The 24667-nt window shown below is 40.5% G+C and overlaps 1 long non-coding RNA gene across 1 annotated transcript; it reads left to right on the top strand.

Moving 5' to 3' along the window:
• The first annotated feature begins 6805 nt into the window (after nucleotides 1-6805).
• Nucleotides 6806-12935, top strand: LOC116634523. The gene is made up of 3 exons (XR_004299991.1): nucleotides 6806-7016; nucleotides 9404-9514; nucleotides 9718-12935. It is a non-coding gene; the product is annotated as an uncharacterized LOC116634523 (long non-coding RNA).
• Nucleotides 12936-24667: the final 11732 nt, after the last annotated feature.

The raw sequence follows: 24667 nt of genomic DNA, 5'->3' as shown, positions 1-24667 counted from the left end.
CAAGGCAGATAGAAGGAAGTAGAAAAGTAAATAGATGAGAAAAGGAGCCTCCATGGACTGAAGACTCTAGAAATTTTGCTCTGCAGAATATGACAGAAAGGGGCAGTTGCTGAAAGAGTTTGTAGAGCAAATAAGAGTGCATCTTCTAAAGACTGGAGTTACCTGAGTGTATCTCAACGTGATGGGACTTACCCCCCATTCCTTCCTCCAGGAAGGCTGATGTGACCCTCCATGGCCGGGTGAGGCCCACATTCCGGGTCCTCCCAATGCAACTCAAGCAAATCTCCCCCCAGGAGGAGCCCCATGAGGCTGTGATAGTTTTGAGTGTGCCAGCATTATCAGACTTCTGACTGTCACTCATCAGCAGTCCTCCCCTGGGAGGGGCAGCAGGGTGACTTTCCACTGAGCTCACCACACTCACAGAGTGTCGGGGTGCATACTTTTAGAGAAATCTCTGTATTTGGTTCAAAAGATAAGAAGGCAACCAGCCATTTACTTAGAAATAGACTGACACCCTCTCCACTCACCACCTCGCCCCCAACACACTCAGTCTGATATTTCACATGCTGTAAAAATGAAAAACATTCTCTTAGAAACTGTCCTTCAAAATAGAAAGCACTGCTTTGGCTGAAAGTTGACTTTTCTGGCACATACACCATGCATTACATTCTCCTGGAGGTTTTCTTTCTTTTGAGAGAGAGCGCGGAGGAAAGGGGCAGAGGGAGAGGGAGAAGTAGACTCCCCGCTGAGCTGGGAGCCTGATGCAGGGCTCCATCCCGGGAATCATGACCCGAGCCGAAGGCAGACGTTTAACCTACTGAGCCACCCAGATGCCCCTCTCCTGGACGTTTTCAATGTGCACAGGGTGTGGTTCCGTAGAGCACGCTCTTCCCTGTATAGACCTGGACGAGTGTGTGTGTTTTTAACTCCAAGGACACAGAGTTTTCACATGCTACTTTTTACTGGTTTTGTTTGCTCCAAGAAGGCGTCGAATCCTGACCTTCCGTATGCTTGGTGCATTCTTTTTTCTCTTTCTCCCAACAAAACAGTAGTGGGATCTTGGCAGGGCTCTGGGAGATTCACTCTGCCAGGAAGAGAAGCACCCACACAACGCTTGGTTTGTTTCTCAGACAACACCTCGTCAGTACGTAGGTCAAGTCTGGCCTCCCCACAGCTGTGTACACTTGATGTCAGAGTATGCCGGAGGCCTGAGAGCGATTTCAGAAGGGAGCGCTGCCTGTCAGGTCTGAGGAAACGGAGTCAAACAAATAAACCGCTCCCAGGCCCCTGGGTCAGCCCACTGTATCCAGTCACCATTCCAAAGACTAATTCGTCTCTCCTCTCTTGCCGTTGATTGGCCAGATTAACGCCAGAAGCAGGTGAGAGAAGCGGCCGGTGGGGGGCGGGGGGAGTGGGTTAGGGGCTGCGCTGCGTGCTGACAAGAAGAGTGTGGGAGAGCTACATGGACCTCTCCATCCTCATGGCTTGAATTAAATGACTTCCTTCTCGGGGACTAAAGACAGGTCATGAGGGATAAAATTATCAACCCAGGAAAGAGACAATGTTTATAGCTTCTGCTACTTTTACAAAAATAGATGAAAGGAGAGATTGTTTTTTCCACCGTTTGTAGCCTGTGAACTTCCTTAGCACTGTGCGTAAGTTGCTCCTTCTTCCAGAATTAGGAGAGTCTCGTGGGGCATTGTGTGTTGCAGTGGTTGGGTGTGTTGTGCATGGTGCTTACGAGGCAAAGCTCTCCAGCCTAGAGAATGGCTTCCCTGTGGCAACTTCCCCCTTCCTCCCTCCTTTCTTCCATCCTTTCTTCTTTCCTTCCCTCCTTTTCTTTTTCTTTCTTTCTTTCTTTCTTTCTTTCTTTCTTTCTTTCTTTCTTTCTTTCTTTCTTTCTTTCTTTCTTTCTTTCCTCCTTCCTTCCCACCTTTTCTTTTTCATTCTTTCAGTTATATGATTTATAATTTGCATACCATAAATTCACTTGCTTTAGGTAGAACTTAACAGAGTTGTGCAACCATCACCCCACACCACAATCCACTTTTAGAACATTTGCCTCACTCTGCAGACAACTCCTCCTGTCCATTAGCAACCACCCCTCATTCCTAACTCTGGGCAACCACTAGCCTACTTTCTGTCTGGCTGGCTTTACCTTTTCTGAACATTTCATATAAATGGAACCAAACATACATTTTTGTGGGTGTATGTCTGGCTCCTTTCACTTAACAGAATGTTTTAAGTTTTATCCACGTTGCAGCATATGTGAATACTGTTTCTTTGTATTGCCAGATAGTATTCCATTGTATAGACATACCACATTTTGTTTATTCCTTCATCACTTAATTGACATTTGAACTGATTCCACTTTTTGACAAGTCTGAATAGTGCTGCTATGAACATGTATGTACAAGCATTTATGTGGACACGTGTTTTCATTTTTCTTGAGTCAGCGTCTAGGAGTGGAATGGCTGGGTGATATGGTGTTTAACATTTGGGAAACTGCCAAACTGTTTTCCAAAGCATCTGCAAAATTTTTGTGTCCATCAGCAATGGATGAGAAGTACAGTTTCTCCACGTGCCCACCGACACTTTTGAGTATTACGGCCATCCTTGTGGGCGTGACGAGGTACTACAACCGGTCCTACGAGAGCTGGGTGGAGAGAGCCAGGTTTTTCTGGTTGTCAAGGTATTATCTAGTTTTGCAAGCCTGCTGGGGCACATTCTGAGACAGAGACCAAACAAAATGAGGAGAAAGAGAGGACGAAAAATGATGTCATGGCTATCGCCTTAAAAGAGAAGTGTTGTAAAAGGGATTATTCCTTTTACCAGTCAATAGTAATGAAGAAATCATTATATACTCGAATTCTCCTAGAGATGCAGAATAATCAGTTCATCATGTCTACCTTCTTGCTTTTATACACTAGGCATTCCTTATCCCCCACTCAAGCAATACGTATTGTACATGTATGTTCTTCAGGACATCTGGCTCTAGACCTGAGGTAGAGACTATGCCCATCATCTGGCTGATTCCTCCACAACACTAGTAAGTGAAATGTATGTCAACTTTTCTCTGTACCAGATTTCAGGACACATGGTAACCACACTGAGATGTTCTCGTTTGAGGAGCCACTTAAGAGCCCCTCCTACCCTCCTCCCAAACAGGTAGGAGATGAGCTCTGAAAAATGCATCAAAAGCAAACTGATTTTCTTTAAAAAGCTAGATTAAAAAAACCTGATACTAGTCAAATTTAATGATTCCCATTTCCATTTTTCCGCATACTTATAATTCCTGCAATGAATATTATGTGCATCTTCGGTTATTAATAAAAAACTTTAGGGTGTTTTGATCATTTTTGTGACCCCTAGGGAAGTTCTTAATCTTCTATTCTTTTTTTTAGAATTTTTCTTTGGGGGGGATCTTCATAGTAGCTTTATTTATAGGAGCCAAAAACTGGGAAGAACCCAAATGCCCTTTAATGGGTAAATGGTTGGAGGCATACCATGGAATACTACTAAGCAATAAAAAGGAACAAAGTATTGAAATACTCAAAAACTTGGATGATTTCAAGGGAATCATGCTGAGTGAAAAAAAATCCAGTATTATATACTATGACTATACAGTTGCCAGGGGTTAGGGAAGAAGGCAGGGAAGGACTACGTGGGATTTTTTTTACAAGCATTATTAGCAAAGCACCATTAATTTTCAGCCAGCTACATCTGCTTTGTTTATGCATTTAGGTTTGCATGACATTCTTTAAAATTTTGTCTGTGGCTCCAAGTAAATTGTTTAAAAACTCACTGGTTAAAAATGAATATTTCTCAACATTGATTCGTATATTTTTGAATGTTTGTCCTGGAGTGATTTGACCACTTTGAAATCAACTTTCCCCAAGCTAATTAGCTTTAGAAAATTATAGATTTATTTATGGCTACTGATGTTTACTTGTTTAGCCATACTCTCAACTGTTTTTTGAATGCATGTATTTTTTATTCATGAAAATGAAAACAAAATCTTTAATAGGAATGAAGACCTGGCCATTTTTATTGTGGTTCTTGGTGGATATTACCGAAAAGAGCATACATATTGTAATTGTTTTCCTAATGTTGGAAAGAAAGCAAAACTTGGAAAAGTACTACCTTAATGTGCAATTAAATGAATTATGGCACATTCATTCAAAAGAATGCCATTCCATCATTTTTTATGAGAGCAAAATTGTCATGTATAAGCATAGAAAGTTGTCTTCAGTATTTTATTTTTATTTTTTTAAAAGATTTTATTTTTTTAAATAATCTCTACACCCAATGTGAGTCTCGAACCCACAACCCAGAGATCAAGAGTCTCATGCTCCACCAACTGAGCCAGCCGGGTACCCCGTATCCAGTATTTTAAAAGTGTAAAAGCAGGTTGGCAAGCGCTATGTGTAGTGTGATTCTATTTGCATGCAAATGGTGTACACATCTATGTATTTGCTCATGCAGAAGAATTGTCTGGAAATAAACCCACCTGTTAACAGCTGCAACTCTTGGGCATAGAATGAGGTATTTCATATAATAGTCTCCTGTTTGATTTTACTAAAATGGGAATGCTATTTTATAATCAAAGCTTCAAATGAAATTCCATATTTCAAAAGAACAGGGATATCTGCTTAAATTTCAGTATAGCTGTTTGGTTCATGTATCTCTTCATATACTTTGGTGAATGGCCATCAATGAAAGGGGACTGTGCTGGGTTAAATGTAATCATGTCTTTTCGGAGGTGTATTATTGCTTGTTGCTCAATGAAATTAAGTAATCAAGTGTCCATTCTAATGCTTTCCTTTGACTTGGCTACCTAATTTCTCTCATCTTTTCCTACATCCTAGGCCATGCCCGCTTCTCCAGCAATGCAAGGCTACCTGAGGTGCCCTTGGAACGTATTTCTCCATTTTTTTAGGTCAAAACTAGTCCCTCCTGTCTTTCACTGCTCACCCTCCCCACGGAACATTCACACAACAGGTGGCACTGGGACCATGGCCTTCCCTGTGGCCCACCGGGCTGCCTTCATTCTTTCTCCTTCACTCATCACTTTGACCATTCAGCCCACATGGCCTAAAGACACACTGATTGCCTAAACTCAGAAACAGTACAATTTAGGGACACATGGGGTTTGCAACATCTTCTGGTGACAATATATTTTGAAGAAGGAAATCTAGATTTCTGTCTTATATCAGACTTTTGGTAAGCAAATTAAATCAAAAGAGCATTTCTAGAAGAACTTCATACTTGGGAAATGATGCTTGACTAATTCATATTGAAGCATGCGTGTTTTTACTTTGCTTGTATTAAGCAAAGTCTAGGAGCTGAAGAGAGTTTTATATGTCCCTAAGTTGCTCTACTTTGGGATTTAAGTAGGTGTTTTTATTTATTGACCATATTAGAAACTCTTGTTACTTAGGCTTGGTTAGTTCATTTGGCTTCTACACAGCACCACTAAGCCCAATATTCCAACATTAGCTGATCTCCTCAGTCCTTCCATGGCTGCAGACTACACAAACGCGTGCCCTTGGTCAGAAGTACGTGTGGTAGGATGCATGCCAGGGTCAGCACTGGAAGGAGCTTGGGAAACAGATGTAGCTGTTCCTTTGACACTTTAAAATGTCCTTTATTTTACTTTAAGTAGGTCATTCATAAATGAATAGTGTCCAAATACTATTGGACACTTCAGGGGCACTTAATGGGTATTTTCAAGGCTGCTTCAACTAGGCGAGCAACTGATCATTTTGCCTGTCTTTCCCAGGGTGTGTCAGAGGAGATAAAAGAGACAAGATACTTGGACAATTTGCTAGCAATGTGTAAAATCACCCAAGACTGATACAAAGAAGTGGTAGGTGTCTTAAGGAGGGAAACATAATTTTTTCTCGGAGAAGTTAGGAAAGTATTCATGGTAATAGGGATACTTGCCCCTGACCTTGAGGATGGGTAGAGTTTCAACAGGGAGGTAAAAGCTGTTTGGATAGAAGGCAATTTTTGATGGATTATTTTGACTGAAACAAGGAGTTTGAATAGAGAAGAGGCAAATAATGTTGGTAAATAACAGTCTTGCAAAGCCTTGAATGTCCCACCATGGAGCTGCACATTTTGCTATAAAGAACAAGCAGTAGTCACCTAAAGTCTTTGAGATGATCAGCATATGACAATATGGCAGCAACGTGTCCCCTGGACTGGGAGGCAGAAGATCTGGAAGGTGAGAGACAGCAGACCATGACTACAGTCCAGGAGGGGAAGAGAGATCTTGCCCAACTAGAACCATACTCGGGAAAAGACCGTGGTGAAAGATGGTGCAGAGAAAGAAGAAAGAATTTCATAGCTTGCAGGGTGTGCAGAGCACGGTAGAGGGCAAAGTCAGGAGGACCACAGACGTGCAAATCTCGATGACTGAAAATACTTTTAACATAGTAAATAACTCAGCAGAGAAACCAATGACAGGAGAAAAAACCACCAAGTTCACTTTTTGACATGTCTTATGTTAAGTGACTGGAAGAAGACATTTCAGCAGGCGTTTGGAAATGCATTTGCCTAATACAAATGAAGCATCCGTTTTTTTTTTTAATTAATTAAATTTCATTCACGCAGGTTCCTTCCTTTCCCACCCTGAGAAAGTGAGCATGAGTCCCACTCTGAAAAGCTCCTGCCTGGATGAAACTGCAGATCCCACCTTGGTGGGGCCAGTTGATTCCCTGCAGTGTGACAAAGGAAGTAATTTGAAACTTCCAAAGACCATTCAGTTGTCTTTGTCTTTCCCCGCCAGGTAGGAGGAGGAGGGCAGGTCCCACAGGCCTGAGAAGTGTTGCAGGAGCCCCGGCTTGATCCCGGCCCGCCGGCCGCCCTGGCTCCTCACTCCCGCCCACATTCCTGCCGCTTTCCGGTCCCACGCGATGGCTCCAGGACTTCCCCCGCATGGCAATAAATATAAAGCCTTCCTGCACCGACAGCCAGCTTCATTCATGCCACCACAGACACTGTTCTAGCAGGTGCTGTTCAAAGTTCAGGGAGCGCCAACGACCAAGCCGGGGCCTCCCGGCTGTGCGGGGTGGCCGGCTGGGATGCGCGGCCCGCGGGGCTGCAGGAAAGGGGGCGGCGGCGGGGGAGGGGGGGCGTCCAGCTGCCGGCCTCCCGGGAGAACAATGCATCTGTCACCCAGTGAGTAATAGAGCAGCCAGGGCTGAAACGGAGGCGCATGTCTGTCCCGTCTTCCCACCAGGCTGGCTGGTGCGCCTCCCACTGTTCTTGGGCAGAGGGCCAGCAACCGGAGCCTTGGAAGGTTCTGGACAAGGACGTACCCAGTGAAGGAGAACTAACATAAGAGGGACAGCCAGGGCTGACTTCTGCCCCGAGGAAGCCCAGGGGATGGGATGCTCAGGCAGAAGTGCAGCCATTGCCCTCGCCTCTCTAGGCCTGGGGTCTCCAGCCTTCCCCCAGCGGCCCACGGCACCTCTTTCAGGAGAGCATGGAGGGCAAGAGGACTAATAAACCCTCCAGCCATTATGGGGAAGTTTGAGGGGGGGGGCGTGGGGGCGGGGGGAGGGGGGCGTGGAGGGGCAGGGGGCGTGGGGGCGGGGGGAGGGTGGGGGTGGGGTGGGAGTCCGGGGTTGGGGTGGGGGAGATGCTGCCTAATTATCGCTGCGGAATCCTGCTGTGGGCTATTTCTGGCTCTGGCCCTAACCTGGTCTCACTAAACTCAGGCAGTCCCTTTTGATGGCCCTGTCGCTCAATTTCCCCTTTTCATCAATACTCAGTTGCCCTCCAGGACATAAACCAGAGTGCGGTAGCAAAACAGCCTGTGACTCCCAGCACGTGGGAGAAAGCTAGTGCTCTGCATGATCAACTTTAAAGAACAAAATCCTACCCATTACTTTTAAATGTAGAAATAAGCATACACACAATACATACATTCATATATATTCTGATATGCTTATTTCTCAGATACATATATTTACTAATAAAGTAGAGACAGTCCTTTAAGATCTGATTAAAATGAATAGGCAAGACACTTATAATTAAATTAATCAGGAGCAATTCATTTCGTGAAATTTATGGTTATTTATTCTTTTAAATATGGGCCCACTAATCTTATTTCCACTTTTATTTTGTTTAATAATCCCCAGGTGCACTTCAGTTCCCTTGAACCCAGGTCAGACTCACAAATCCTCTGTTATTGGGATGGTGAGTAGGTTACACAGAAGCAGCAAACCTTCATCAAGCCCTCAAAATTAAGTTAGAGACAGTACTGGAATGGTCCTCAGGGGTCTGGATTTCCAATTCAGTATTCTACTTAGCGTGTCACATGACTTATTCCACAACTAGATTACAGTTTTCCAGAAGGCAAGACTATGCCTTACATCTTTATTTCTTGTCAACACTGAGAACTGTGTCTTGCATACAATAGGTGCTGAATCAGTATTGCTGTTGGATAGGTTGATTTCATAAAATCCCAGAAAGAAATGAGATGAGCAAAGAGAAATAAGGATTCATGTAGTGTTGCAAAGGGGGAAAGAAATTCCATTACTCTAAAATACAAGTGAGGCTGAAAAGAGAGACAGGCAATATCCATAAATGGATAAGAATGTAGGAACTCTGGTTGTATCAGAACCTGGTGTCATTCTGAAAGACATTTCCATGGCTGGCTAAAGGTCATGAGTGAGCACAGATGAAGTAAGCTTTAAGAGAAAGGGAATAGATGATGATTTTGGAAAAAATTTCTGGAAAAGAAAGAACTTTTGGCTTGATTTTGCAGTACTATTATAAGTAGGTCACAGATACAAATGTCCTGTGTCCAGAGTATTCAGAAATAAAATGACTGCCAGAAGGGACTAAGGAAATGCTGTGAAGTCATAAATCGGAGGAGTGAGACTCTTGACAGTTTTAGTCAGGAAAAGGTAATTGTGAAGGAGACAGAAGTGTATTAGAAGAAGCCAAAAAGAACACTTTGCTAGAGAGAGTTTTGGAGTGGAGAAAGCAAGCCTATCAAATTTCTGTGGACACTAAAGGAGCACATATCTTGATATGAGATGAATAGTCACTAAAAAATACATCCCAGAATGGTAAGGAACGGCAGAATGAGTATGGAGAACCAGAGAATAAAGAAGCAGATAAAAAGACAACTACGTTAAAGTTCTCCAGGAATGACCACTGTAGATTCAAGGGGAAAGACCCAAGGTAAAAACAGTGAAGAGGGAGAGGGGGTAGAAACTGAATGACAGTAACTCAAAGACGCATTGAGCAACCACTGCGTTCCACTTAGGTGTTTCTTCTGAAGGCTCTCTTGACTAGGACTCTCCTTGTACAACCTCATACTCAGAAGAAAAGACAGAACTTAGAGATGTCTGACTACCCCCCTTTCTTCTTTTATTTTCCCTAGAGAAGAGAAAGAATTAGATGGGAACCCTGGGCAGGGCCGAAGAAGGGATTTCTCTTCTATTATGAGCATGGATTTGGATGATGTTGCTGTACCTGCCCACACTGAGCAAAGGTGATGCTTTTAGCCTTTCTGGATTTCTAGTCTGGATTTCTGAATTCAGGCAGCCAACTTTTCAGGCAGCAATATCTGTGGCCATGGGCTGCTGAGGGGGGCTCTGTGCAAAACCACAGACTATGCAGGGCTGGTCTTTGTGTCCTTTCCACATCTTTTTCTGAATGTGTGTTCCATCTCTTGTTCCTTCTCTTGTCTCCCAGATACTCGGCATCCCATGCTGCTCTCGGAAACTAATAGCTTTGGCTCACCTCACAAAGCCTCCTGGAACTTGAACATGAACTAAAAGGCCAGCCTCTTCCAGTGGCCCCAGAGCTGTGGCTTTGTAGCAGACCACGTGTGAGCTCTAGCTCGGTCACCTCCTTTGTGACACTGGACAAGTCACATCGGGTTTGAGCTTCTTGTATTATCCAAAACATTAGGCAATAATAACTACCTTCCCTCCATCACAAAGTTGTGAAACCCTGTGAGATAGTATGTCAAAGGATTATCTCAAATAATACATAAGCAAAGGTAAATGATTTTCAGTGTCTTTTAGTATTTGGGCAAAAAAGGGCTCATTTATATAGTGTAGCTTTCCTTTACTGTCATATCTCATCTGTGTCAAAACAAGGAGGCATTTTTAAACATGTACGATGTTAAGTCACGAGTGATAAAGAAAAGACATGTGGTCTACATACATTCATGCTTAAAAAAACCTCATGGAAGAAATATTCTGCCTGCCAACCACATGGCAAGTCTTGTTTAGATGGAATTTTAAATTTTCTTTCTTTTTCTACTTAAATTATTTCACATTTATCTATATGCATATCGTTATTATCTTTAGTTTCAAGTAACTAGGTGTGTAGCATCTTAAGTTTTATTGCCTTCTGAAATGGTAGGGTAAATAAATTGTAAAGATTCCTAGTGATTTTTCACCTCAGGGAAGCAAAATGTGGATTACGAGTTCATAGCTTTCCTTTACAGTGACTTCTCCTATTGTTGTTGCTTCCATTTGAACAAGGAGAGGGAAAGGGCATGATGCAAAGAGGCGCTTCAAATCTCCCCCTCAAAATTATGAGGGAGAGTTGACTCTTTTCCAAGAAAGAGAAGTGGGAAAGGGGCAAGATAGCAAAATAACGCTCGCAGGTGATAAATAGATGGCAACTGCATCTTAAAAGTAGAAAATAACTCAGGGAGCTACGTTGAAGGAAACTTATGCAAATATGCTTGAATTCAAAAAAGAGAACAATGCAAATACATGTTGAGAAATCCTGAGAAGATAGAAATATAGAGAGGAATGCATGTACAGTTGGAAATGACCGGACAAGAGCTAAGAAAGGAAAAAAAAAGTGTTGGGTGTCGATTTGCTCTATCGTTTGAAGGGAAAGAATGCCTAATGATTCTAAATAAGAGGATCAAGGACAGAACCCCGGAGCAGAGCAGGGCAATGGTAAGCACTGGGAGGAGCGAACTATAAGGAAAACCCAAATGTGTTACGTGGAATGCACAGGACATAGGTTATGTGGAAATATGCTGAAAAGCTGCTGGTCCTAGAGAGCCAAGGAATGGTGATTTATCCACAGAAGACAACTGACACTATAAACATTCTTAGGACAAAATAAATAATGGAATCAGAGCAATATTATTAAGAGAAAAGAGAAGACAGCTGATAAGTAAGGGATGTCATATAAATGAGAGAATGGGAAAAGATAGAAAAAAATATATAAAGACAACCACACATCATGGATTGTTTGGTTTGGTTTGGTGGCGTGTTTGCAGGTTTGACATTTCATATATTTAAAAAAAGAAGAAAAGTAAGTAGCTAATTACAATGGACAGGAGAGAAAAAGGCAATAGTACAAACAAATATAATTTAAAGATTTAAAATAATTTAAAAAAACAGATTTAAATAATATCCAAGAAGTTCCTACATGACCTAAGAGAAGACTCTGCTTGTAACTTCACACACTTCTGTGAAAAAAGGGGAGAATCACTTTGTGTAACGTGTAGGCATTTCCCAAGTTTAAACCTATAAAGAAATTCAGTTGAATCTTTAAGTTTTAAAAATGGCCAAGATATAAAAGGAAGAGCACCAGAGCAACTTGTGAGTGATGGTTTTAATATCTAATACTTACCACATGTTAAGTGCATCTCTGCTCCAAGAAGTTTCAAAAATATTCAAATATTTCATATCATATAAAATTGTTGTTTTATGATCCATGTTTCTATTTAAATAATTGTGTTTCTGTCAATATTGATTTTTAAGCTATCGGATATTGACTTTTTAGATCATGGGGAAGATGTCACAGGAAACTCAGAAAGTAGTTCTAGGCAACTTTCTCAATGTTTGTTAAACTATCAAGGGAAATAATGATAAATTTTAAAAAAATGTTTTGTGCCTGGTTTTCATTTGTCCCTAAAATCCCAGACCAAAGTGTCAGTTGATGCATTCGTGTTAAATTATTTATTTCATAGATCAATGATTAAATTTGTTTGAGTCCCGTTTTCTTGGAGGAACATGGATTTCTTAAAAATCTGCGAAGTGTTAAGCTTACAGGTGTCTCTCTCCTGGTGCTCTGAAGACGTGACCAATGTCTCTGTGACAGGATGACACCACAGCTCGTAGCCACTCTGTGCAATAATCTGCAAACAATAATGATTCTGCAGGGCAGACCCACATATACGTACTTGCGGAAAGACACAGTGGGTGCCTGGGACATCTGAGAGAAGATCCGCAGAACTGACACGATGGGCAGCTCAGGAAGCCGGTTTACACCCAGAAGCAGGGCCCTCTGCTGTGACTCTGATGGGCAGGTGGTCCTTGAGGTTTCGCCAGAGCAGATGGCACTGGATAAAAGAGAACACGTTTTACCCGAGAAACCGCTAAATGGCTTTAAGAAGAAGGATGCCAAGAGCGGACTGTAGCCCGACCATGACAGCGATTCTTGGGTAAAAGCAAGCTGTTTCAAAAATACCAGGGAAAAAACTTTGAGACCATTGAGAAACACTTCGATTTGGAATCAATGAAAGAGTAAATTTGGCAAGTCAGCGTGGGGTCTGGAGTGTTAACTTCTCTTCCTGAGCTGGGGTTCTTCAAGCCTCATGCATAGGTGATACCCTCACTGAACAAATGGGGAGAACTCTCTTAGCTGGCATCAATAGCGCTCATCTTTACAAAAAGAAGTTTTAAAACCTAGGACCTATTTGGACAAAAACACTAAAGAAATTCTATATAAACCTGGCCCTGGGCCATTTATGTGGATAAACATCTTCTCACTTGACCCCCTTTTGCATTTTAAAGTTGGATATAGAGACCTTTAGGAACAAACTTCAGAAAGGCTAAATAACATAATCAAGAGACAGAACTTGAATCCAAGTGCTGCAATTTCCAGGAAACTTGAGATTTCATAGATGTATTTTCTTAATAATTTTATATAAAAAAGTGAGGTAATAAACATTATGTTAGATTAAAATGTAATAAATACAATGGATTTGTCTTTGTCTTGTATATATGTTCCATATATATATATACATATATATTCAACTCTGAATCTAGAGGTTTTTATTTTTTAAATACAAAGTATGAGCTATTAAAAAAATAACTCCTTTAATTGGGAGATTTATTTTATGTTAATCAAGCCCAAAACTGAGGGGTGGGGAAGGGTTGTGGGGTTTGTTATTGTTTTCTGTTATAACTATTGTCATTTTTTTTCTTAAATATTTTATTTGTTTATTTGACAGAGAGAGACACAGCAAGAGAGGGAACAGAAGCAGGGGGAGTGGGAGAGGGAGAAGCAGGCTTCCCGCGTAGCAGGGAGCCCGATGTGGGGCTGGATCCCAGGACTCTGGGATCATGACCTGAGCCGAAGACAGACGCTTAACGACTGAGCCACCCAGGCGCCCCAATATTTAGTCATTTTTGTAATGCTGGATTAATTCCAGTCTTTTATTCATCAGTTTTGTTTTTGAATGACTTGGGGCCTATGTAAAAATCACAGTAACATTTAAAATTTGATGATCTCCCACCATGAAAAATATTTAAATAGAAGCTTTATGAAATGACAAGTGAGAAGGAAAAAAAAGAAGAGGTATGCAGCAAAAGTATCAACATTGATAGAAACTTGACCTAAGAATTACTTTATAGTTAAACCTTGTGATTCTTCCCATAACCATAAGTGAATGGATGCACATATGTCCGCAAAAGAGCTTAGACTCAAGAGAAATGAAATCAGTCCCCATTCTCTGTGGTCTACATCTCAATCTTCTGTCTTTCTACCCCTTTGCCAGTGAGTCAGGTTGCTTTCAGTCCAGCTGAAGTCCATCCCAAAAATAAGCTGTTACTCAAATTGAGGATTCTATCAGTAATATTGGTAGCTAATATTTACTGGGCACGATACATTCTGAGCTGTGCTACCCATTTACATGCATTTGCTCATTAAATCCTCACAATTCTATCTTTACTGCATTTCTGGGATTCAAATATGCACTCTCCCCACGTCTACCAACAGTCTAACATTTCTGAAATTAGGATGCGTCTTACAATGACAAGTCGTTGAACTGTGTTTTCTTAGTTGTGTATAAATTAATGGTGCATCTCACAATTGATGACGTCTTAGAATTGAAGACACATAACACTTTCCTCATTTTACTGAGTTTCAAATTAAGGTTACAGAGCTTGTGAAACTTGCCCAGGGTTACATGACCAGAGGGATCCAGGCAGACTGGCACAGGGCACACCCTGGAGGCCATGCTTGCCTCCTTGGTCTCCATCTGTCTCCATGGCCCCTTTTGGGGGGTTTTTCACAGAATCATAGCTCTCCCTCAGGAATAAAGAATAACGAAGTTCATATAGTCTGCATTTAAACTCACCTCTGAGTTATATGAAAATCATCAATTCTAAAGATTAAAAAAGACCAATTAAAACTATTTTGTTTAAAAAAAAAAAAAAAGCAGAAGAAGGGCACCTGGCAGCCTCAGTCGGTGGAGCATGCAACTCTTGATCTCGGGGTCCTGAGTTTGAGCCTCACATTACTTTAAAAAAAAGAATAAGAGAAAGAAAGAAAAAGCTAGGGGGTGGGGAACCCAGAGTCAAACAATCACTCCTGACTTTATTTTATTCTAATTCAAACATTCAGTTTGAAGAGCTCAAATTTTAGACTAGCAAAGATTCACTAATCAGGAAAAAGACATTCATTTATTTAATCCAGCTCCAAATGCTAATTTGTGTTTGAGATTGTACCGAATAACCAAAAGCAGCAATTGTCTTTTGTTTTGTTTTGTTTTACATTTCTTCCCCCTTTTAACTATAAATTAAGTTGATCAGAAAGACTTTCTGTGGTTTTGATTTAAATTTAAAATAAGAAGCGCTAAGAACATGGTCACTGTATCATGGAGTGTGACTTCTGACATCATCTCTGATAGCTCTCCTTATGTTTTTATTATTGTTAATCACTTCATTAAGTGTCCCAAATATCTTGTAAACATATTTACATTGAAACCTAAAGCAAAGACCTCACTAAGTTTATATTCTTTTTTTTTTTTTTTTGGTTCATGTTAAAACCATTTACAGGGCAAATATTTGTATTTTATTATAAACCTGCTACAAGCACATAAATAAACTTTGCTACAGTTTCAGACAATATGTTTACTTCTAAGAAGTGTTTGCATGCCTTGGTAAAAGGAAGTTAGAGGGGAAATACTGTAGACACTTATTTACTCTGGCATTTTTACGTTAGAAAGCGTTAGACCCCTTGATGATAATAAACTTTTGAGGCTAACAATGATTCAGGCAATGATCATTTTTTAATCTCCTGCCATGCATCAGGATGTCCACGAGTGACTAAAGCAGAGATCGTTCTCTTCCTGGGCTCACAGTGCAGGAAACCTGTAAATAGACAAAACTATCAACAGTGCTGCATGACATCACACATTAAAAAAAAAAAAAGTTCTCCTGGAGAAGCTGATTGCATTTACACTCAATTGCACATAGATGTAGATATTGTGCCTTATTTTCAGACTGCCTACCCTTCAATAGCTTCACGTTATTACCTCTTATGAGAATCTGTAAACCATCAATTTACCTTCTACTTCCTTGAAGCATTGCCCTTTCTTTAGTTTATTAATATCTTTGCTGATTGATTGTCCTTCTTACTTACCACCCAGCCAGGGCTCCAAGGGAAGGACATTTAAAACTTCATCTTTTGAGGGGCGCCTGGGTGGCTCAGTCGTTAAGCATCTGCCTTCGGCTCTGATCATGATCCCAGGGTCCTGGGATCGAGCCCCGCATCGGGCTCCCTGCTCAGTGGGAAGCCTGCTTCTCCCTCTCCTACTCCCCTTCTTGTTCCCTCTCTTGCTGTGTCTCTCTCCGTCAAATAAATAAAAATCTTTAAAAAACGCTTAAAAAAACAACATGTTCACATCTCAATAAAAATGATAGTGTCATCAATATGATGAAAGAAAAATAGTCATTGCTACATTCATGCTTTACAATGCATTAAACTAAATGTCACTGGTCATTCGCACTGCCTCCATAGGGAACAGGGAAGTATGGCAACTTTCTCACATTTATGTTAGAACATGCAAGATACTCACTTGGTTTAAAAAATTCAAAATGTATAAAACATTGTAAAATACTAAAAAGGTACAAAGTATATAGCCCAGCTCCCAGTTGCTATCCTAGGAGAGGAGGCTTGCAGAGATATTTTAAGCATATGCAAGTAAATATTCTTTCTCCTTTTGTTCTCTCCTCCCTCCCCTTTTTTTCTTCCCTTCGCTTCTTTCCTACACTGTCCTTTTTCCTTCCCTCCTCCCTCCTTCCCTCTCCCTCTCTTCCCTTCCTTCCTTTCTTATGTTGAACACATTTAGCAAAATAAAACTATACTCATTGTTCTTTTCCTTAAATTTTTTTCAATTAACAATATATTTTGGAGATCTTTCCACAACAATATATGACTGACCTTGCCATTTCTTTTTACAGCTGTATGCTATTTCCTCGACTAGATATATGAGAACATATCAAATAGTTCTCACAAGGAACCTTGGACATAATGTCATTTCACTAATGCACAAGTGTATTTGTGGGGCAAATTCTTAAAGGTGGAAAGGCTGAGCTGAATGACATATGCAGTCAGAACTATAATAGATATTGCCAAACAACCAAAGGTCACATACTTGGTTTGATCATTAAGGAGTGCCTTGGGACTCTAGTTAAAATATCCAACAATGACAGTATCGGAATGATTTCTACAGTAACAGGAGTATCCGGTTTTCAGTTTATTTGTCATTTTCAAGTTATTCATGTTTTGGTCTCTTTCCTTTGCAGACGTGATCAAAGGTTATCTGCTGAGTACAAAAGCAGAATGAAATCCAGGGAGTATGGAGTTTAAAGACACATAATTTGTAAATAGAAATGCCTATTGTACTCCACCTATGTCTTCTTTCATCTTCTTGATCATTTTGGCCACTGATGTTCAAAGCAAATCTGTCTTCAATATAGTTACTAAATTCTGTAGGACTTGAATAATCTTTTTGCATGCTTTTATAAGCTGGAATTAGAGACAGCAACACAATTCAGCCTCTTGCTGTGGAAACCACAAACTTCTAAAGGGCATCCTGGACATCACTTCATAGAGAACAAGCTCTGTCCCCTGGGCGCCTTGAAGACTACCTGTGTGACTTGTTGCATTATGTGACCTTTGGCAGTAAACTTAAATTTAAACCAGAGACAAAACAGGGTTTTTCTCCTTTTACCAATTGAAATCCTTCTAATTTCTGTGACAGCACTCTTCCCATTATTACCACCACTCCCCACACAGGTTTATCATCTAAACATTCCTGGTTTCAGACCCATGTGAAATGGGTCAACTTGCCCCAAAGACCATTCGACACGGGCCAAGTAGACCAAAGGGTAATAGTTTTTACCTTAAGGAAGTAGATGGAAAGAAAGAATGTTGGTTGGCTCTTTGTCTTCAAAAAGTTTACCTAAAAAAAAAAGTCTACCTAATATGCAAAGGATCATGAGAACCTGCCTGTTTACCTTGTGGTGACCATCAGGCAGAGAATCCCCAGATGAAGATAGTTTTGTGGTATTATGCAGTGTGGTGAAATGCGTTGTGTGGTGCAAATGTTGCCCAGGGATGTTCATGAGTTGCCTTGAGGGAGTGGGCGGGAACAAAGTGAGTTTATGACGTACACGTTTTGTTGTTCATACCTCTAACATGGCAGTGCACTCAATGACTGAGCAGGGAAATTAGTGATTTTCACCTACTACTACAGCTCACTGCTTCCTTTCTTGCCCAGGAAGACAGCTAATCTGGAAGTAATAAGAGAGCAAAGTAGCTAGAAATGTCAAGTTGTTTTATATAAAAGGATGATGCTGCATGTTTTAAATAAAAGCATGATCTTGCATGATGGCATGATGACGATGCTTACCCAGCATTTTGTTAGCCAGATCTTGCAGCGACTTTGGCCTGGGGCTCATGAGAATGAGGGTCAGCCTAGGCCTCAAGTCTCATGTGTGATACAGGAGCCACGGTTCCTTTGAGAGGCCAAAGACTGGTGGGATCCCAAAGAAATGTTGAAGACCATCTTCTGTAATTAATCTCTGTCCTATGCAGAGAAAGAGGTAAGTTGAATAATGAGTATAATCATAGGAGCCATTGTAAATGACAGAGAAGCAAAAAGGTCACTCCAAAAAAACAAAGAAAGGAGTTGAATCTAAAGCACTTTAACAGGAGAAAGAATAGAAGGAGGCGGCTATGATTTTGACCAGGTGGGGAGACCAAGGACTGCTGGCCCCTTGTGAATAGTTAAGAGCATAAAGGGGCACCTGGGTGGCTCAGTCGTTAAGCATCTGCCTTCGGCTCAGGTCATGATCCCAGGGTCCTGGGATCGAGCCCCACATCGGGCTCCCTGCTCAGCGGGAAGCCTGCTTCTCCCTCTCCCAGTCCCCCTGCTTGTGTTCCCTCTCTCACTATGTCTCTATCTGTCAAATAAATAAAATCTAAAAAAAAAAAAAAGAGCATAAAGGGGCCTGTTACGATGAGCCTGAGACAGGAGGTTATGGTTTTTTAAGTTTTGTAAAGCCAAGAAGTGAGTGAAATGCTTTGGCATGAAGTTTGTAAAGAGTAAGGGAATACCCGGGAGCATATTGGGCTTCACCGTAGCCGGGACCTCAGTGTCTCACGGGCAGGTGTGTTTGCTGTAGTCCACACACCACAGCCTCTCTGGAAGCCTCTGCTGTCCACAGAGCTTGATAGCTGAGCAGGTCCAATGACAGCGACAACAGCAAACAATTGAGGTTGCTGGCCCAGAGAAGAGGGATACACAATCACTACCCTGGAGGAAGAATGTCTTGCCCACCCCCCCACACACACAATGTGGCTCACCTCTCTCCCTTCTTGGGCAAGGCAGAGGGGTGACCGAGTCATCCCTTGTTCTGTTTCTCACAGGGGGATTCATGGGCCCAAACTGTTCAAGCTAACTTCTCTTGTAAGAGGGGCTCTGAGTCATGAGAAAATCACATATGGTTTCATTTCCAATGACATCTGGAAAGCAAAGGGTCAAATATCATCTCGTAGAGATGTCCTGGTGAACACAGGGAATGAGCTGACTCCGTTCTCTTTGAGAGATTAGTAGGGAGTGAAATAGGCAGGGCTTGCTGGGGATGGAATTCTAGTGAGGAATTAGAATAATGTTTCTTTTCCTTTACTCCCTTTCTCAAATGACCTCTAAAAGGAGGTGTAAGGACACAGAAAAAAATAGGAAAGGAGGGCCGAAGGAGCTACCACAGTGAGCATAAGAATTTCAATAAAATTACAACCTTCCAAAAAGAACTGAACATTTTTTTTTACCTCATTTAACTACTTGTCTCATGTCTCAACACTGAGTGGATTCTAAATTAATAGTATACATTTAGAGAATTTAGAAATAACGTCTATACCTTTATAGCATGTTGTCTCTCAAGGCATAATAATTTTCATCTAATTTTACATGATCTAATAACATAAGCCTTGTCACATTCACACAAATGAACATCAAACTGGGAATAAAGAAAGCATGTTCTTGTTAAAATAGAAGCAATTTATATCCAGTTCCTACCCTCCCCAGAACTGGCACTGAGAACTGTGATAGCAGGACAGAACGATGAAGCCAAATGCATACACTCCCCCTCCCAGACATAGAATGAGTTCCCTCAAGTCTAATCCCCCCAGCAAGGGATCCCACAGTTTTCATTAATATACTACAAAAACATATGCGTAAGAAAAGAAAAAGAACATAAAGAAATGAGCAAAAGAGCTACAGAATTCAAAGAAAACACATTCCCTAGTTCATACCCACATCTAACTGCCGAAGAAATTTCAATGAAAATCAGATGTGATTTTCAGCATGTATTCTGCTTAAATAAAATATGAGTGAAATACAAGGGCTTCTCTATGTGGTGGTAACAGAATTTTCTTTTCTTTTATTGGGTTATAATTGTATAGAGTTATGTGAGGATTAAAATCAGATAACATTTGTAAACTGCTAAAGAACTATATAAGTTTCTATCCCCAAGTTATGAAAATTAATTCTTACTGTTCAGGAGATGCAGATATGATTACAGAAGAGGAAAAAAGGATAGATTTTTTTCACCTAATGGGTACCAACCTCAAGACATAAATTGGAAGTTGTATTTAAGAGAAAAGGAATTCCCATCAGCTTTTTTTCTTTCTTGGAATTTGTTGTTGTTGTTGTTTTTCTAAAAGTAAATTCCAGAGAAAAGTAACCCAGTATGCGTTTCATGGAATACAAGTGGACAGAAGTACAGTGAAAAGAAAGGCCCTGCCCATCAGGTTCCAAATCTCTTAGAAAGCCCTGAGATCTGGGTAAAAGAATGAAATGAGGAAGGGAAGGAGTAAAGAATGGTAAGAGATAGAACTGGGGAGAGAGGACGAACAAAGGAGAGAAATCCAGCAAGCAAATGAATCTTGGCTTCTTACTAGTAACTTGCTCTTCCCCCGTGATACACACTGCAGCCCCGCGTCGCTATTTGGGAGTTAGCTCGCTTTTTAATCTGAGGCTTTGACTCCCTTTCATCTTTCTGAATTTGATCTAGTTCATCTTTACAAGGTGCTTAGGGACTGAGGACCGCAAAGACTCACTCTTAAAAAGATTAAGATAAGTAACAGGTTGGGGAAGGGTTTTTTCTTTTTTTGACTTCAGACTTTTGAGAATATTTTTGCATTTATTCCTATTTAAAGCAAAATATAATTCCTTTACAGGAGTTGAAATCCAGTATCATAATACTAGAAGGAAAGGCTATCTATTTTGTATTCATCTGCATGTGACAGCCAGACACATGGGAGTAAGAATGCCAACGAAACCCCAACCCTGTTCTTCCAAATGCAGTCATTCCTTCAATCAGTGTTCACTAAGCACCTACTTTGTGTCGTGCATTCACTCTCCCAGGCCTGGGGATACAGCAGGAAAAAAAACAGATGAAAATCCCTGCTTTCAAGGAACTGACATTCTTGGGGGTACGAAGGCTGGCAGCAAATTGGAGATGCCCAAGAGATAATTTACTTTAAATATTGTCATATATACTTACATAGGATAAGTCAAAGAGTAAGATGTAAGATATTTTTAAATTCTAGAATCATGAAATAAATGTTTTAAAAACTGTTGAACATTTGAGAAGTTTGGCATAGCTGTAAGACATAAATTTTACTAGTTTAAAAACAATTCTAAAATTATTTTGAGGAACAAAAACATGTTACACATTATGTTTTTTTTTCAGAAAATTTTAACTTTCATATTCAGCGATTGAAGTCTAAGTGAAAGTTGGATAAGGAAGAAAAAAATATTTTTTCAATCTATTTCATAAGTGAGTGGGGAATTGGAGAGAAAATTCTTAAAAATATTTCCCCTAACTTTTCTAGTTTTATTTTTGTTATGTTCCTATAAAGTGTCTTGACTTTCATAGTTTTTCAGTAAATATATGTTGCACAATTATTTTGTGAGCATAACACAAAGTCTTGATTAAGAGAGCACCTCAAATTCACTTTGGAAAAAAAACATTTTATTGGTTTGAAGATGAAAAGTAACCATATCATATGATTTACAATGACCTCTAATCTTTGAATCCTCAAGAACCCCAACTTTCCTTTAGGAAATGGGCAGTGTTGTGTTTGTAACTTATTGTTCAAAATTTATTGGAAATGATGACATTGTTTTATTTTATAATCCATTAAAGAAGATAGTTATTATAAAATTGCTTCATTATTCTATTAATTCCAGAAATTCTACATTATTAAATTACTTAAAATATGAATTGGTCTTTTTTTTTTTTCTTTTGATGGCTTATCCTCATTTAATTGGCAGCACTTTCTTTTTTCTTTGTAGGACATAAAAGTAGAGAGACCTCTTACCTTAATGGCACCTTAAATTTGATGAAATACCCCCTGCAGTATAAGCTGAATTTCAGTAACAAAATGACCCAACAATTCAGTGGCCCAAACAAGGTGGATATTGTTCTCCTCTCACTTGACAATCCAGAAGTGAGTGTTCCAGGTTATCTGGAGGCTCTGTTGCTCTGTGTGATCATTTAGGAGCCACCCAGGGCTCTCCCACCTTATTGCTCTGCCACGTTCTTCGCACAGTTGGAGGTGGGTTGTTGGCATGTCTGACTTCTAGCTCATGAGAAGGGGGAAAGAGAAGTGGAGAGCAAGCAATTTCCTTTTGGGCAAGTGAGACAGAGGGGACACGTCTTGCATCCCACTGGTGAGAACGCTGTCACGCAGCCAGGGCTGCCACACTGGTTGCTTATAGCCAGGTCCATGCAGTCAGGTGAATGACGTAGGCATTGCGACATAGCATGAGGTTGCTATTGACCTAATGAGGTGACAGAAGGAGGATAATTTGCTTCTGGGGACAGTTGACTTTCTGCTTGGCAGAAAGCAAAAATGGGGATGAGGGGAGGAACTATTGTACACATTTTCCCAAAGAATTGCCAAGGGGTTCAATGTGATGAATGTCTATACTGGTATTAGCCACCTGTTGTTGGGAGACAAAGTAACCCAAACTTGCAGCTTACAACAACAAACATTTACTGTCTCATAGTTCCTGGGTGGGTCAGGAATCCAGAAGTAGCTTGGCTAAATGTCTCTGGCTCAGGGTCTTTTGCAAGGTTGCCATCAAGTTGTCAGCTGGGGCTGCAGGCAACTCCATTTCCAAGATCCTGCTCCTGGCTGTTGGCTGAATTTGTCAGCTCCTTGCCACATGGGCTTTTCAATAGGGCGGCTCACAACATGGCAGCCAGGCATCCCTCAGAGCAAGTGAGGTAGACAGGAAAGAGAGCAAGAGAATGTGTAAGATGACAAGTCACAGTCTTTCCGACTGAATCTCAGAAGGGACATCACATCCCTTTTGCTCTCTTCTGTGTCAGAAGTAAGTTATCTGCCCAGCCCACACTCAAACAGAGGGTATTATACAAGGGTATGAATGTTAGGAGGGGAGGATCATTTGGAGCCGTCGTGGAGGCTGTCTACCACGGTACTCCACAGAGGAATCTGTATCATTAGATGTTTTTACAAAAATTTGTCATGCAAGAAAGAGGCATTCACCCGCCTGAAGGTAGAAACTGATGCCATCTCCCAAGTTCCTTTACCCCTATGATTACATTCTCTGCAATGAAATGAGTTCTTTCTATTTTCTTGGTAAATTCTGTCAGACACGCTATGGCAGTTCAAACATTATTTCCTCCTGTTGTCACACAGGGTAAAAGTCTGACTAAACTCTCTCTGAGCAGTATAATATAGTTGTTTAGAGACAGACTGCTAGGTTTTGAATCCCATCCCTTAACTTACTAGCTTATTGATGTTTTGTATCCATTTTCTCATCCCAAGGACAGGGATAATATTTCTACTTACTTCATAGCATTGTTATAAGGACTAAATGAGTTAAGGACTTAGTACAAACTAAGGTACATATTATAATATCAATACATATGAGCTAACTACAGAAATTTGATCTGTCCTTTAACTATTGAGAACTTTGTTGGGAAAAGGCAGCTAAGCTTTCTTCATATGAGATTTCCTCTATGTCAGCCACTTGACATTTTCTCTTCCCTGACTTCCTAAAATGAGTCTACATCTAATGGTATGACTCGAACACCTAAGCTTAGTGGCAAGATAATGTATGTGAGTATAGAACCAGCCAAGGAGATGGGCACTTCAATCTTCTATTGTCATATTCTAAGGCTATGTCAGGCCTTTCATCCAGTTTTAATCTATTTATGTTTTGGAAATTATTTCTCGGATAGTAATCTTTTCAATCTCCATAAAACAGCTAGAATTCAAATTAGAAAAATTCCTTTGATGTCTTCTTAGTTGATTCTTTGTAGCCTTTGATATTTTTGTTCAAAAAATCATTTTTATTCTAGAAAAATTAGTGAAAGACGTAAAAACAGAGATAAAGAAAAAGTTAAAAAGATACGCTGAAAATGACAATATTAATGATCTCTTCTTAGTTGATTTTTAATAGCTTTATATTTTTAATTTAAAAAATCATGCTTATTCCAGAAAAAGCAAAGTAGGTAAAAAAGTAAGTAAGGGGTGCCTGCATGGCTCAATTAAGCGTCAGTTAAGCGTTTGACTCGATTTCAGCTCAGGTCATGATCTCAGGGTCCTGAGATCAAGCCCCACGTCTGGCTCCACACTGACCATGGAGCCTGCTCAAGATTCTCTCTCTCCCTCTCCCTCTGCCCCTGCCACTACTACTCTCTCTCTCCCTCTCAAAAAAAAATAAATAAATAAAAAATAAAGGTAAAAAAATAAGAAAAATTTTAAAAAAGGAAAAGGAAAGGAATTACACTGATAATCCTTTATCCACAGAGAAGTGTGACTAACATATTTGAGTCTATAATGGGCATTTTTCTATCTATGTGTACAAAATATAATAATATGCACATAATTTTGTAATCTGTGCTTTTTTTTACTCAAAGACACACTGTGAGCAAGTTGATTTACTCCAAACAGATGTAAACCAACGGATGGGAATAACCTGTATACGACATAGAAGTGAAGAAGGGCAATCAATTCAGAGAGAACAGGGAGGCGTGGAGAATAGTAAGACTGGGAATGGGCTGCAGAGTAAAGAGAGGGAGCTCCTTTGGTTACCTGGGAAATGCTGGCT

The sequence above is a fragment of the Phoca vitulina genome, unplaced genomic scaffold (genome assembly GCF_004348235.1).
Source record: "Phoca vitulina isolate PV1807 unplaced genomic scaffold, GSC_HSeal_1.0 scaffold9, whole genome shotgun sequence".
NCBI lineage: Eukaryota > Metazoa > Chordata > Mammalia > Carnivora > Phocidae > Phoca > Phoca vitulina.
Note: the sequence above shows the minus strand (reverse complement) of the source record. Positions and strands in the feature narration are given on the sequence as shown.